This window comes from Leucopleurus acutus (assembly GCF_964270905.1).
Source record: "Leucopleurus acutus genome assembly, chromosome: 3".
In the NCBI taxonomy this organism is placed as follows: Eukaryota; Metazoa; Chordata; class Mammalia; order Artiodactyla; family Delphinidae; genus Leucopleurus; species Leucopleurus acutus.
In genome coordinates this window covers 83,955,329-83,964,735 of record NC_139145.1, presented here as the reverse complement: position 1 = coordinate 83,964,735, position 9,407 = coordinate 83,955,329, and the positions used below count along the sequence as shown (strand labels likewise).

Below are 9,407 nucleotides of genomic sequence, written 5' to 3'. Positions count from 1 at the left end.
GCAGTGGTTAAGAATCCACCTGCCAATGCAGGAGACACAGGTTGGATCCCTGGTCCGGGAAAATCCCACATGCCATGGAGCAACTATGCCTGTGTGCCACAACTACTGAGCCTGCACTCTAGAGCCTGTGAGCCACAACTACTGAACCAGGCAACTACTGAAGCCTGCGCACCCTAGGGCCCACGTGCTGCAACTACTGAACCCGTGTGCTGCAACTACTGAAGCCTGCACGCCTAGAGCCCATGCTCCGCAACAAGAGAAGCCGCCACAGTGAGAAGCCTGTGCACTGCAACGAAGAGTAGCCTCTGCTCACCGCAACTAGAGAAAGCCCGCACACAGCAATGAAGACCCAGCGGAGTCAAAAAAGAAACTCATAGGGTCCGAGAGCTCCATTCACCTGGCTATTGTGGTTGGTTCAGATATGACACATGACCCAAGCAAGGCCAGTGAGAGCCCTTGTCTAGGACTTTACTATAGTGGAGTCAGTAGGGAAAACTGCTTTTGCTTCTGTGTTCCTGGAACTGGAAGGATATCTGTGTCTCCAGCAGGATAGCGCAGGCTCGCTCACATGGTTGTTGTAGGTTTCCAAGAGAGTGAGTGGCTCATGAGGTCCTCTCAAGGTCCAGACTAGGCACTGGTACTTCACTACTTCTGCTGCATCCTATTGGCCAAAGTACAAGGCCAGCCCTGACTCAGAGAACGAGGAAATAGTCTCTATTTTTAATGGGAGGAGTTGGAAGCCAAAGGGAATGAGTATAGGCAGGCGTGGAAAAATGGGACCATAACTCATTTACTAAAAAAATTATTATGTACATATACTTCAAAAGTTAAGAAATTTCCTCAAGGTCACATGGCTAATAAGCGTTAGAGACAGGATTTGAGCCTTAATCTCCTGACTGAAAATCTCACTCTTTCAGTATTTCTCTCTAGTCTTGTTGATTGATCTATGTAGTCCAGATGTCACAACTTAATTAGTTTCTAAAGCCCTGTTCTTAGATCACTTTTGAATGACTTGTAAGTTATTATGATGAGTTCTTTATTATAGTAAAGGTATTAACTGTCCATGAATTGGTTTTTCTTGAGCCATACTTATAAGCATTTTTATTCATATTCATATCCACAACAAAAGGAAGTTCATATTTTTATCTTGCATCACAGCTATGATTTGAAATACCAGGTGTTATTTGTAGGAGAATAGATAAAATAACTTGTAGTATGTAGCAAATTCTTAAATGATACTTAGAGGTAGTGAGGAAACAATGAGTTCAGGCAAGTGGGAAGGTGGAAGATGCTGAGAGCTATAAAAAGAGAAGAAGCCTGTCAACAAACAGAAGAAAGAGACAGTGGACCTCAATCCTGTAGGATTCTGAGGAGAGTAGTGGTGGTAGTGGCTTTCATTTAAGCTGAGGAATCTTATAGCCTAGGGTGAAAGTCTCCATGCATATTCCAGGGATAGCTCTCTCCAAGGATCCTCAAAAGGATAGGTTATGGGGAGCAGAGGCAGGCACACAGAGCATGGTATTGCACTCTAAGACTCAGATGCCCCATATTGTGCCTCTACCAAAATAATTTAGCTCAAACCCTCTGTGAATGCCTAGCTTAAAAGTCTGGGTATTATAATTCTTCCTCTAGAACAGTCCTAAGGGTGTTGGGGGAAAGGGATGGCCACATAGGCAACTTTATCTCATGAAATTCAGGATTAAAATGCACAATTGGGGCTTCCCTGGTGGCGCAGTGGTTGAGAGTCTGCCTGCCGATGCAGGGGACACGGGTTCGTGCCCCGGTTGGGGAGGATCCCACATGCCGCGGAGCGGCTGGGCCCGTGAGCCATGGCCGCTGAGCCTGCACGTCCGGAGCCTGTGCTCCGCAGCGGGAGGGGCCGCGAAAGGAATATTAGGAAGGTATAGGAACAAACAGATTGTGGAAAATGAAAGGAGACAACTGTCAGAAACTTTCTTTCTGCAATTGAAGTAAGGGCTTCTCCCAGAAGGTAGCACTAGTGATTAGAACTGAACACTTGTGAACATTTCAGAGATCATTTGGTTTGAGGTAGGTTGACTGGAACTCACACCTGGGATATAAACATGAGAAAGGGAGTGTTCAAATGGTTCAAATGAGACAGGGGTAGGTGAAGGAGGACAAGTAAGAAGACATCTCTGGATTGGTGAGAAAAGCAGATGGTTTTATGCCTTAGAAGCTGGCTAATAGGGGAAAAGTTCATATATATAGTTTTTAAATATCATAGTAGCCTATGTGTTCACCTTCTTTTCATTACATTGGTAAACATGCCAATTTAACACAAGAATAGGTTCTGATTTTAGAATCTGGTGGTCAGGAAATGATGGGGTATCAAAAGAACTGTAGCATGTTCTCCTCGGAGCGAACAAGACAGGGATTACACTCTCCCTGATGAGCTTTCTAAGTGACTTTTTTAAGGAGGTTTGTGCATTCTGTGTTTAGAAGCACAGAGAACCTTGGGATGGAGAATCAGTTTTCCCTCTTGTTTCTTAGTCTGCATCCTGGCACTAGATGACTCTACCTAAGTCAGAGAAATTTGGCCTGCAGTCAAGGCTGGATCCCAGGGCTGTGGGACCTGATGTTCCTGTACCCCAGGTCTGAGATTTTGTCTGTATCAGATTGCCATCTGATTGCAGACTCTTTCCCTTACACTAAAAGGTGCAGGTTTCTAACTACAAGAATGAGAATTCTGTATAAGCCTGAAATCACTTTTCAACATGAACCATTTGAGATAATAGATCACATTTTACGATATTAAGGAAAATAACCCAAGGAAATTAAAAGAAAACAGATCCATGGCCATTAGATAGGACTGTCTCAGAAAGAAGACCAAAAAACCAAAAAACACGTTCAAGTAGGGCAACTTCATGTAATCATTTTAAGCTTTTAAATCACAAGTCTGAGCTGTAGGAATGTCTTTGTTGATAAATGCAGAGGAAGGATCAGCCATTGGAACCATTTATCTTGCATTTGTTCAAAGCACTGAATAAATTACAGCAAAATTTTTAGAGTTTGGAATTTTACTGTGATGTGACAAGTACTCAAAATCAAAGATTTGTTGAATTTGCAAATAATATATATATATTTTACAGTGATTGACCCTTCTTCTAAATCTGTAATTTAAAAGGGGAGGGGGGATACCGCTGGCGGGATCCGCGTTTCCAAGAGTGAGGGCTGCTTGGCTGGTCAAGGCGGCCACCGGCTGGAGCCATGACCCCGAACCTGCGCACCACGCTCATTTTCGGCTGCTTCATCTCCCTGATTGGCGCCGCCTTCTACCCCATCTACTTCCGGCCCCTAATGCGGCTGGAGGAATACCACTGGTATTGTCCAAGAAGATGTGCAGCCACCAGGGTTAAAAGTGTGGTCGGATCCATTTGGCAGGAAATGAAAAGGCTATCACCACCTCTGATTATGAAAATAGACAGAGTCTTCATGCTTTCAGTTCTGCATCAAGTACAGTAAATCACCTGGCTAAAGAACAATGGCTGGAGAAGAAAACTCTAGAAGGCTGTAAAGAAGAGTAGTGTGCACCAGGATTAATTCCCTTCTTAAGTATCAAAAGAACCCTGAAACAAATCACACCATTACGAAGGTTTTCATGATTTGGTTTCCTTTCTAAAAATGAAGCTTTCTCACCCAGCTGCATTTGGAGGTGATCTACTTATTATTCAGTCTCTACCTCTTACCCACCTGAGCTTCAATATGAATACAAGCAACGAGTAGACTTGGGAAGATCCTAGTCTGTTTTGCCATCTTCCAAATAAGAAGTTTCAGTGAAAAACCACCATATTGAGCAGCCTCATAGGGCTCTTTGAAAATGTTGAAGTTGATAAAACTCTTTGAGGACAAGGTACATTGTACTCTTTAAGAATAAAGAGTTCAACTCAACTATCTCATTGGGAGGGTTGCTGCATTTTGAAAAATAAATAACTATGAAGCAAATCAAACTAAATGGGTATGCATGCCTAGTAGAAATCATGTTGAATTAACTGAGTGAAAATATGTATATTAAAATGATTTCTTTTTACTTCAAAAAAAATAAAATAAAAGGGGAGGGGTCTTCCCTAGTGGTACAGTGGTTAAGAATCCACCTGCCAATGCAGGGGACACGGGTTCAAGCCCTGGTCCAGGAAGATCCCACATGCTGCGGAGCAACTAATCCCGTGCGCCCCAACTACTGAGCCTGCGCTCTAGAGCCCACGAGCTACAACTACTGAGCCCACACACCACAACTACTGAAGCCCATGCGCCTAGAGCCTGTACTCTGCAGCAAGAGAAGCCACCACAATGAGAAACCCATGCACTGCAACGAAGAGTAGCCCCCGCTCACCGCAACTAGAGGAAGCCCACACGCAGCAACGAAGACCTGACGCAGCCAAAAATAATAAATAAAATTTAAAAAATAAAAATAAAAGGGGAGGAAAAGTAACCAAACAAAGCAATTTCACATTCTTCACTTCCAAGTTCTGGTTGAAGGTATTTGAAAGATCAGGATGGTGTTCCATCTCTGGTGATTTAGACATGTTTTCAAAAACCAAAAGTAATCCAAGAGTATTGTTATTAATATACGTGTTATTCTTCACAAATTTATAGATAACAGCTGCCACCAATTTTGCTGGCTCCATAGGGATATCTGTCTGTGGATGCTTCTTTTTATGGTTTCATTCTCTGAATATTTATGTCATAAGCCAAGTTTGCTTAACTATTTTATTAAGTACGCTTCTTATTTTGGAATAATTTTATGTGTATAGAAAATTTACAAAGAGTGTGTAGCAAATTCTCATATACACTTCACCCATCTTCCCCTAATGTTTAACATCTGTAAGTGGGTGGAATCTTGGGCTGCAAAATATATGTCCACATCCCAACCCCCGGAATCTGTGAATGTGACCTTATTTGGAGAAAGAGTCTTTGCTGATGTAATTAAATTAAAGATTTTAAGATGAGATTGTTCTAGATTATCTGAATGGGCCTTAAATCCAATGACAGAGATCCTTATAAAAGACACAAAGAGGAGAAACAGAGAGAGATAAGAGGACAGGGCTCGTTTTTTCACCCATATTCCTTTTTGAACCTAGGATCTAATCCAGAGTACCACATTGCATTAGTTGTCATGTCTCTCTGGTCTCCTCTGGTCTGTGACAGTTTCATAGTCCTTCTTTGTTTTTCATGATCTTGATAGTCTTGAACATTACTGGTCAGATATTTTGTAGAATATCCCCCACTATGGGTTTGTCTGCTATGTTTTTCATGATTAGACTGGGTTATGAGTTCTGGGCAAGAATACCACAGGGTTGTAGTGCCCCTTTCATTACATCATAAGGGATATATATATCCACATGACTTACCCCTGCTGATGTTCATCTTGACCACTTAGGTGTGGTAGAGTTTTCCAGGTTTGTCCATTGTGAAGGCACTATTTTCCCTTTCGTACTCTATTCTTTGGAAATAAGTCTTTAAGTCCAGCCCACACTCAAGTAGGTGAGAGATTAAGCTCTACCTCCTTGGAGTATGGGGAGGATAGTATGTATTAGAATTTTTCTGTAAGAAATATGCCTTCTTTCCTCCCTTTCTTCAATCATTTATTTATATCAGTATCAATATATGTATATTTATTTTATAATCCAATTCTACATTATGATCTAATACAACATTATTTTTTTGCCCAAATTATTCTAGCTTTTCTGGGTCTTATTTTTATTATTATTTTTATTACATTGTATGGTATTAATTTAAGCTTTCTTTTTGTTCCTTGGTCCATTAGCTATCTGTTGCCACATAACAAATTACCCCTAAGCTTAGTTGCTTAAAACAACAAACATTATTATCTTAGGGTTTCTATGGGTCAGCAATCTGGGTGTGACTTAACTGTGTGCCTCTGGACCCTCACAAGTCTGCAATCAAGGTGTAAGTTGGATCTGTAATCTTCTGAAGCCTCAACTGGGGAGGATCTGCTTTCCCATGCTGACACACATGTTGTTAGTAGCCCTCAGGTCCTTGCTAACTGTTGCATGTAGCCATAAGCTCCTTGCCATATAAGCAAGAACCAGTCATAGACAGCTCACAACATGGCAGCTGGCTTCCCTCAAAGCAAGAGACTGAGAGAGGGTGCCCAAGAGGGAAACTGTAGTCTTTTTGTAACCTCATCTTGCAAGTGACAGTCTGTCACTTTTGCCCACATTCAAGGGGAGGGGATAATAGAATGGCATGAATATGAGGAGGTGGAATCCCTGAGGGCCATTTTAGAGGCTGACCACCGCACCCAGTGTTGCACTCTTGTAGTCACTCACTTTACTTCACTAGAATGGACAGAAGGAGAAGAGAAGGGGGAAGCTTTGAAAAACAAAACCCCAGTGGATTAAATGTTTTGCTTGCAATAATTTTCAACATCGTGTCACATACTACTACGTGGTATCTACCTCCTATTATTGGTCATTTGCGCATTTATTTATTCATTCATTTAGGAGTATATGACATGTAACTTCAAATCCATTGTGACATTTCTGATCCCAGGATGTGGTCTGTCTGAAGTCTTTGGAAAACCTTTTCTTCTTAATTAGATAGCACCTGTGTGCTTATAGGTCATTTAAGCCCAAACACCACAGTCCCATTTCCACCAGGTGTCATGTGAGCAGAAGTGGAACAATTATTAATTGTAATTGAAGCTAAATGTAATTACTTTTATAACCTTGAGTTGTTCACATTGAATTCATAAACATTTCATAATGAAACTAGGGAATTATGAAGAATTACTGACAATAACACCAGTAATTCTTCCATTTGAACTCAATTCATCTTTAGATCCATAACCTTTAAATAAAATCATTTATTTGTGTCTCCTAGTTAAAAAAATAATTCATGCTCCCTGCAGAACACTCGAAAATGAAGAAAAGCCCAAAGGAGAACAACAAAACCACTCCAAACTTTATAGCATAGTGTTAACATTTTGATGCATAGAATTTCCACATTATTTTATACATATTTATGTGTACATATATTTAGCACCATTGGTATCAAATCTGTAGAATATTTAGAAATGTATTCTGAATATTTTCCTAACTAAATCATTATTTTAGCAAGGATCCACTTGGCTTACCATTATAGTCACTGAAATACCTATGCATGTGAGTTTCTGCTCTGTGGACACCTCTGCACTCATCCAGTAAACATCTATTAACTGCTAACTATTGGCCAGGCAGTGTGTTGATGGCACATGATAGAGAGCCTAGCGCAGTGGAGAGCACCTGCCAGGAATTTGGAAAACTCAATATTTCTTCCGGTTCTGCTACTAATTGTCTCATGTCGTTGGACAGATAAAAACCAACAGCTAACATATATTGAACATTCACTATAAGCTAGCTACTGTTCAAAACCATTCATTTACACTCTTCACTTATTAAGTTTAATCACAACAGCTCAACAATGTAGATACTATTATAACCATACTCATTTTGTAGAGGAAAAGATTGAGGCCAGAGAAGTTAAGGAATGTACCCAAACTCACATAGCTAGTAGGTAGTGAAGGCAGGATTTAACCCTTGTAGCTGATTCCAGAGGTTATGTTCTTAATCACTACTGTATACATTTTTTTTTTCTTTTTGTGGTACGCGGGCCTCTCACTGTTGTGGCCTCTCCCATTGCGGAACACAGGCTGCAGACGCGCAGGTTCAGCGGCCATGGCTCACGGGCCCAGCCGCTCCGCGGCATGTGGTATCCTCCCGGACCGGGGCACAAACCCATGTCCCCTGCATCGGCAGGCAGACTCTCAACCACTGTGCTACCAGGGAAGCCCTACTGTATAGTTTTGAAGTGACTATGAGCCCTCTGGGCCCTAGTTTCCTCATTGGAAAAATATATGAGTTGTCCTAAAAGTAGATGGTCCCCTATGTCCTCTGCTTGTTTGCATGTATAATAGCATTTTATCATATGCATAATTAACTTACTCAACTTCAAAATTTCCTCAAATGAAGAGAGCAGGAGATTGGTTCAAAATGGCGGAGTAGAAGGACCTGCTCTCGCTCCCTCTTGCGAGAGCACTGAAATCACAACTAACTGCTGAACAATCATTGACAAGAAGACACTGGAACTCACCAAAAAAGATACCCCACATCCAAAGACAAAGGAGAAGCCACAATGAGATGGTAGGAGGAGCGCGATCACAATAAAATCAAATCCCATAACTGCTGGGTGGGTGACTCACAAACTGGAGAACACTTATACCACAGAAGTCCGCCCACTGCAGTGAAGGTTCTGAGCCCCACGTCAGGCTTCCCAACCTGGGGGTCCGGCAACAGGAGGAGGAATTCCTAGAGAATCAGACTTTGAAGGATAGCAGGATTTGATTGCAGGACTTTGACAGAACTGGAGGAAATGGAGACTCCACTCTTGGAGGGCACACACAAAGTAGTGTGCGCATTGGGACCCAGGGGAAGGTGCAGTGACCCCAGGGGAGACTGAACCAGACCTACCTGCTACTGTTGGAGGGTCTCCTGCAGAGGCGGGGGTGGCTGTGGCTCACCATGAGGACAAGGGCACTGGCAGCAGAAGTTCTGGGAAGCACTTCCTTGGTGTGAGCCCTCCCAGAGTCTGCCATTAGCCCCACCGAAGAGACTGTAGGTACCAGTGCTGGGTAACCTCAAGCCAAACAACCAACAGGGAGGGAACCCAGCCCCACCCATCAGCAGACAAGCGGATTAAAGTTTTACTGAGCTCTGCCACCAAAGCAACAGCAAGCTCTACCCACCACCAGTCCCTCCCATCAGGACACTTGCACAAGCCTCTTAGATAGCCTCATCCACTGGAGGGCAGACAGCAGAAGCAAGAAGAACTACGATCCTGCAACCTGTGGAACAAAAACCACATTCACAGAAAGATAGATAAGATGAAAAGGCAGAGGGCTATGTATCAGATGAAGGAACAAGATAAAACCCCAGAAAAACAACTAAATGAAGTGGAGTTAGGCAACCTTCCAGAAAATGAATTCAGAATAATGATAGTGAAGATGATCCAGGACCTTGGAAAAAAATGGAGGCAAAGGTCGAGAAGATGCAAGAAATGTTTAACAAAGACCTAGTAGAATTAAAGAACAAACACCTAGAAAAATTAAAGAACAAAAACCAGTTGAACAATACAATAACTGAGATGAAAAATACACTAGAAGGAATCAATAGCAGAATAAGTGAGACAGAAGAATGGATAAGTGACCTGGAAGAATGGTGGAATTCACTGCCACTGAACAGAATAAAGAAAAAAGAATGAAAAGAAATGAAAACAGCCTAAGAGACCTCTGGGACAACATTAAATGCAACAACATTTGCATTATAGGGGTCCCACAAGGAGAAGAGAGAGAGAAAGAACCCAAGAAAATATTTGAAGAGATTATAGTC

The 9,407-nt window shown here is 42.0% G+C and overlaps 1 pseudogene across 1 annotated transcript; it reads left to right on the top strand.

Moving 5' to 3' along the window:
- The first annotated feature begins 3,228 nt into the window (after nucleotides 1–3,228).
- On the top strand, nucleotides 3,229–3,409 carry LOC309959360 (small integral membrane protein 20-like; annotated as a pseudogene). The gene has a single exon. The product of its transcript is annotated as a small integral membrane protein 20-like (transcript).
- The last annotated feature ends 5,998 nt before the right edge of the window (nucleotides 3,410–9,407 follow it).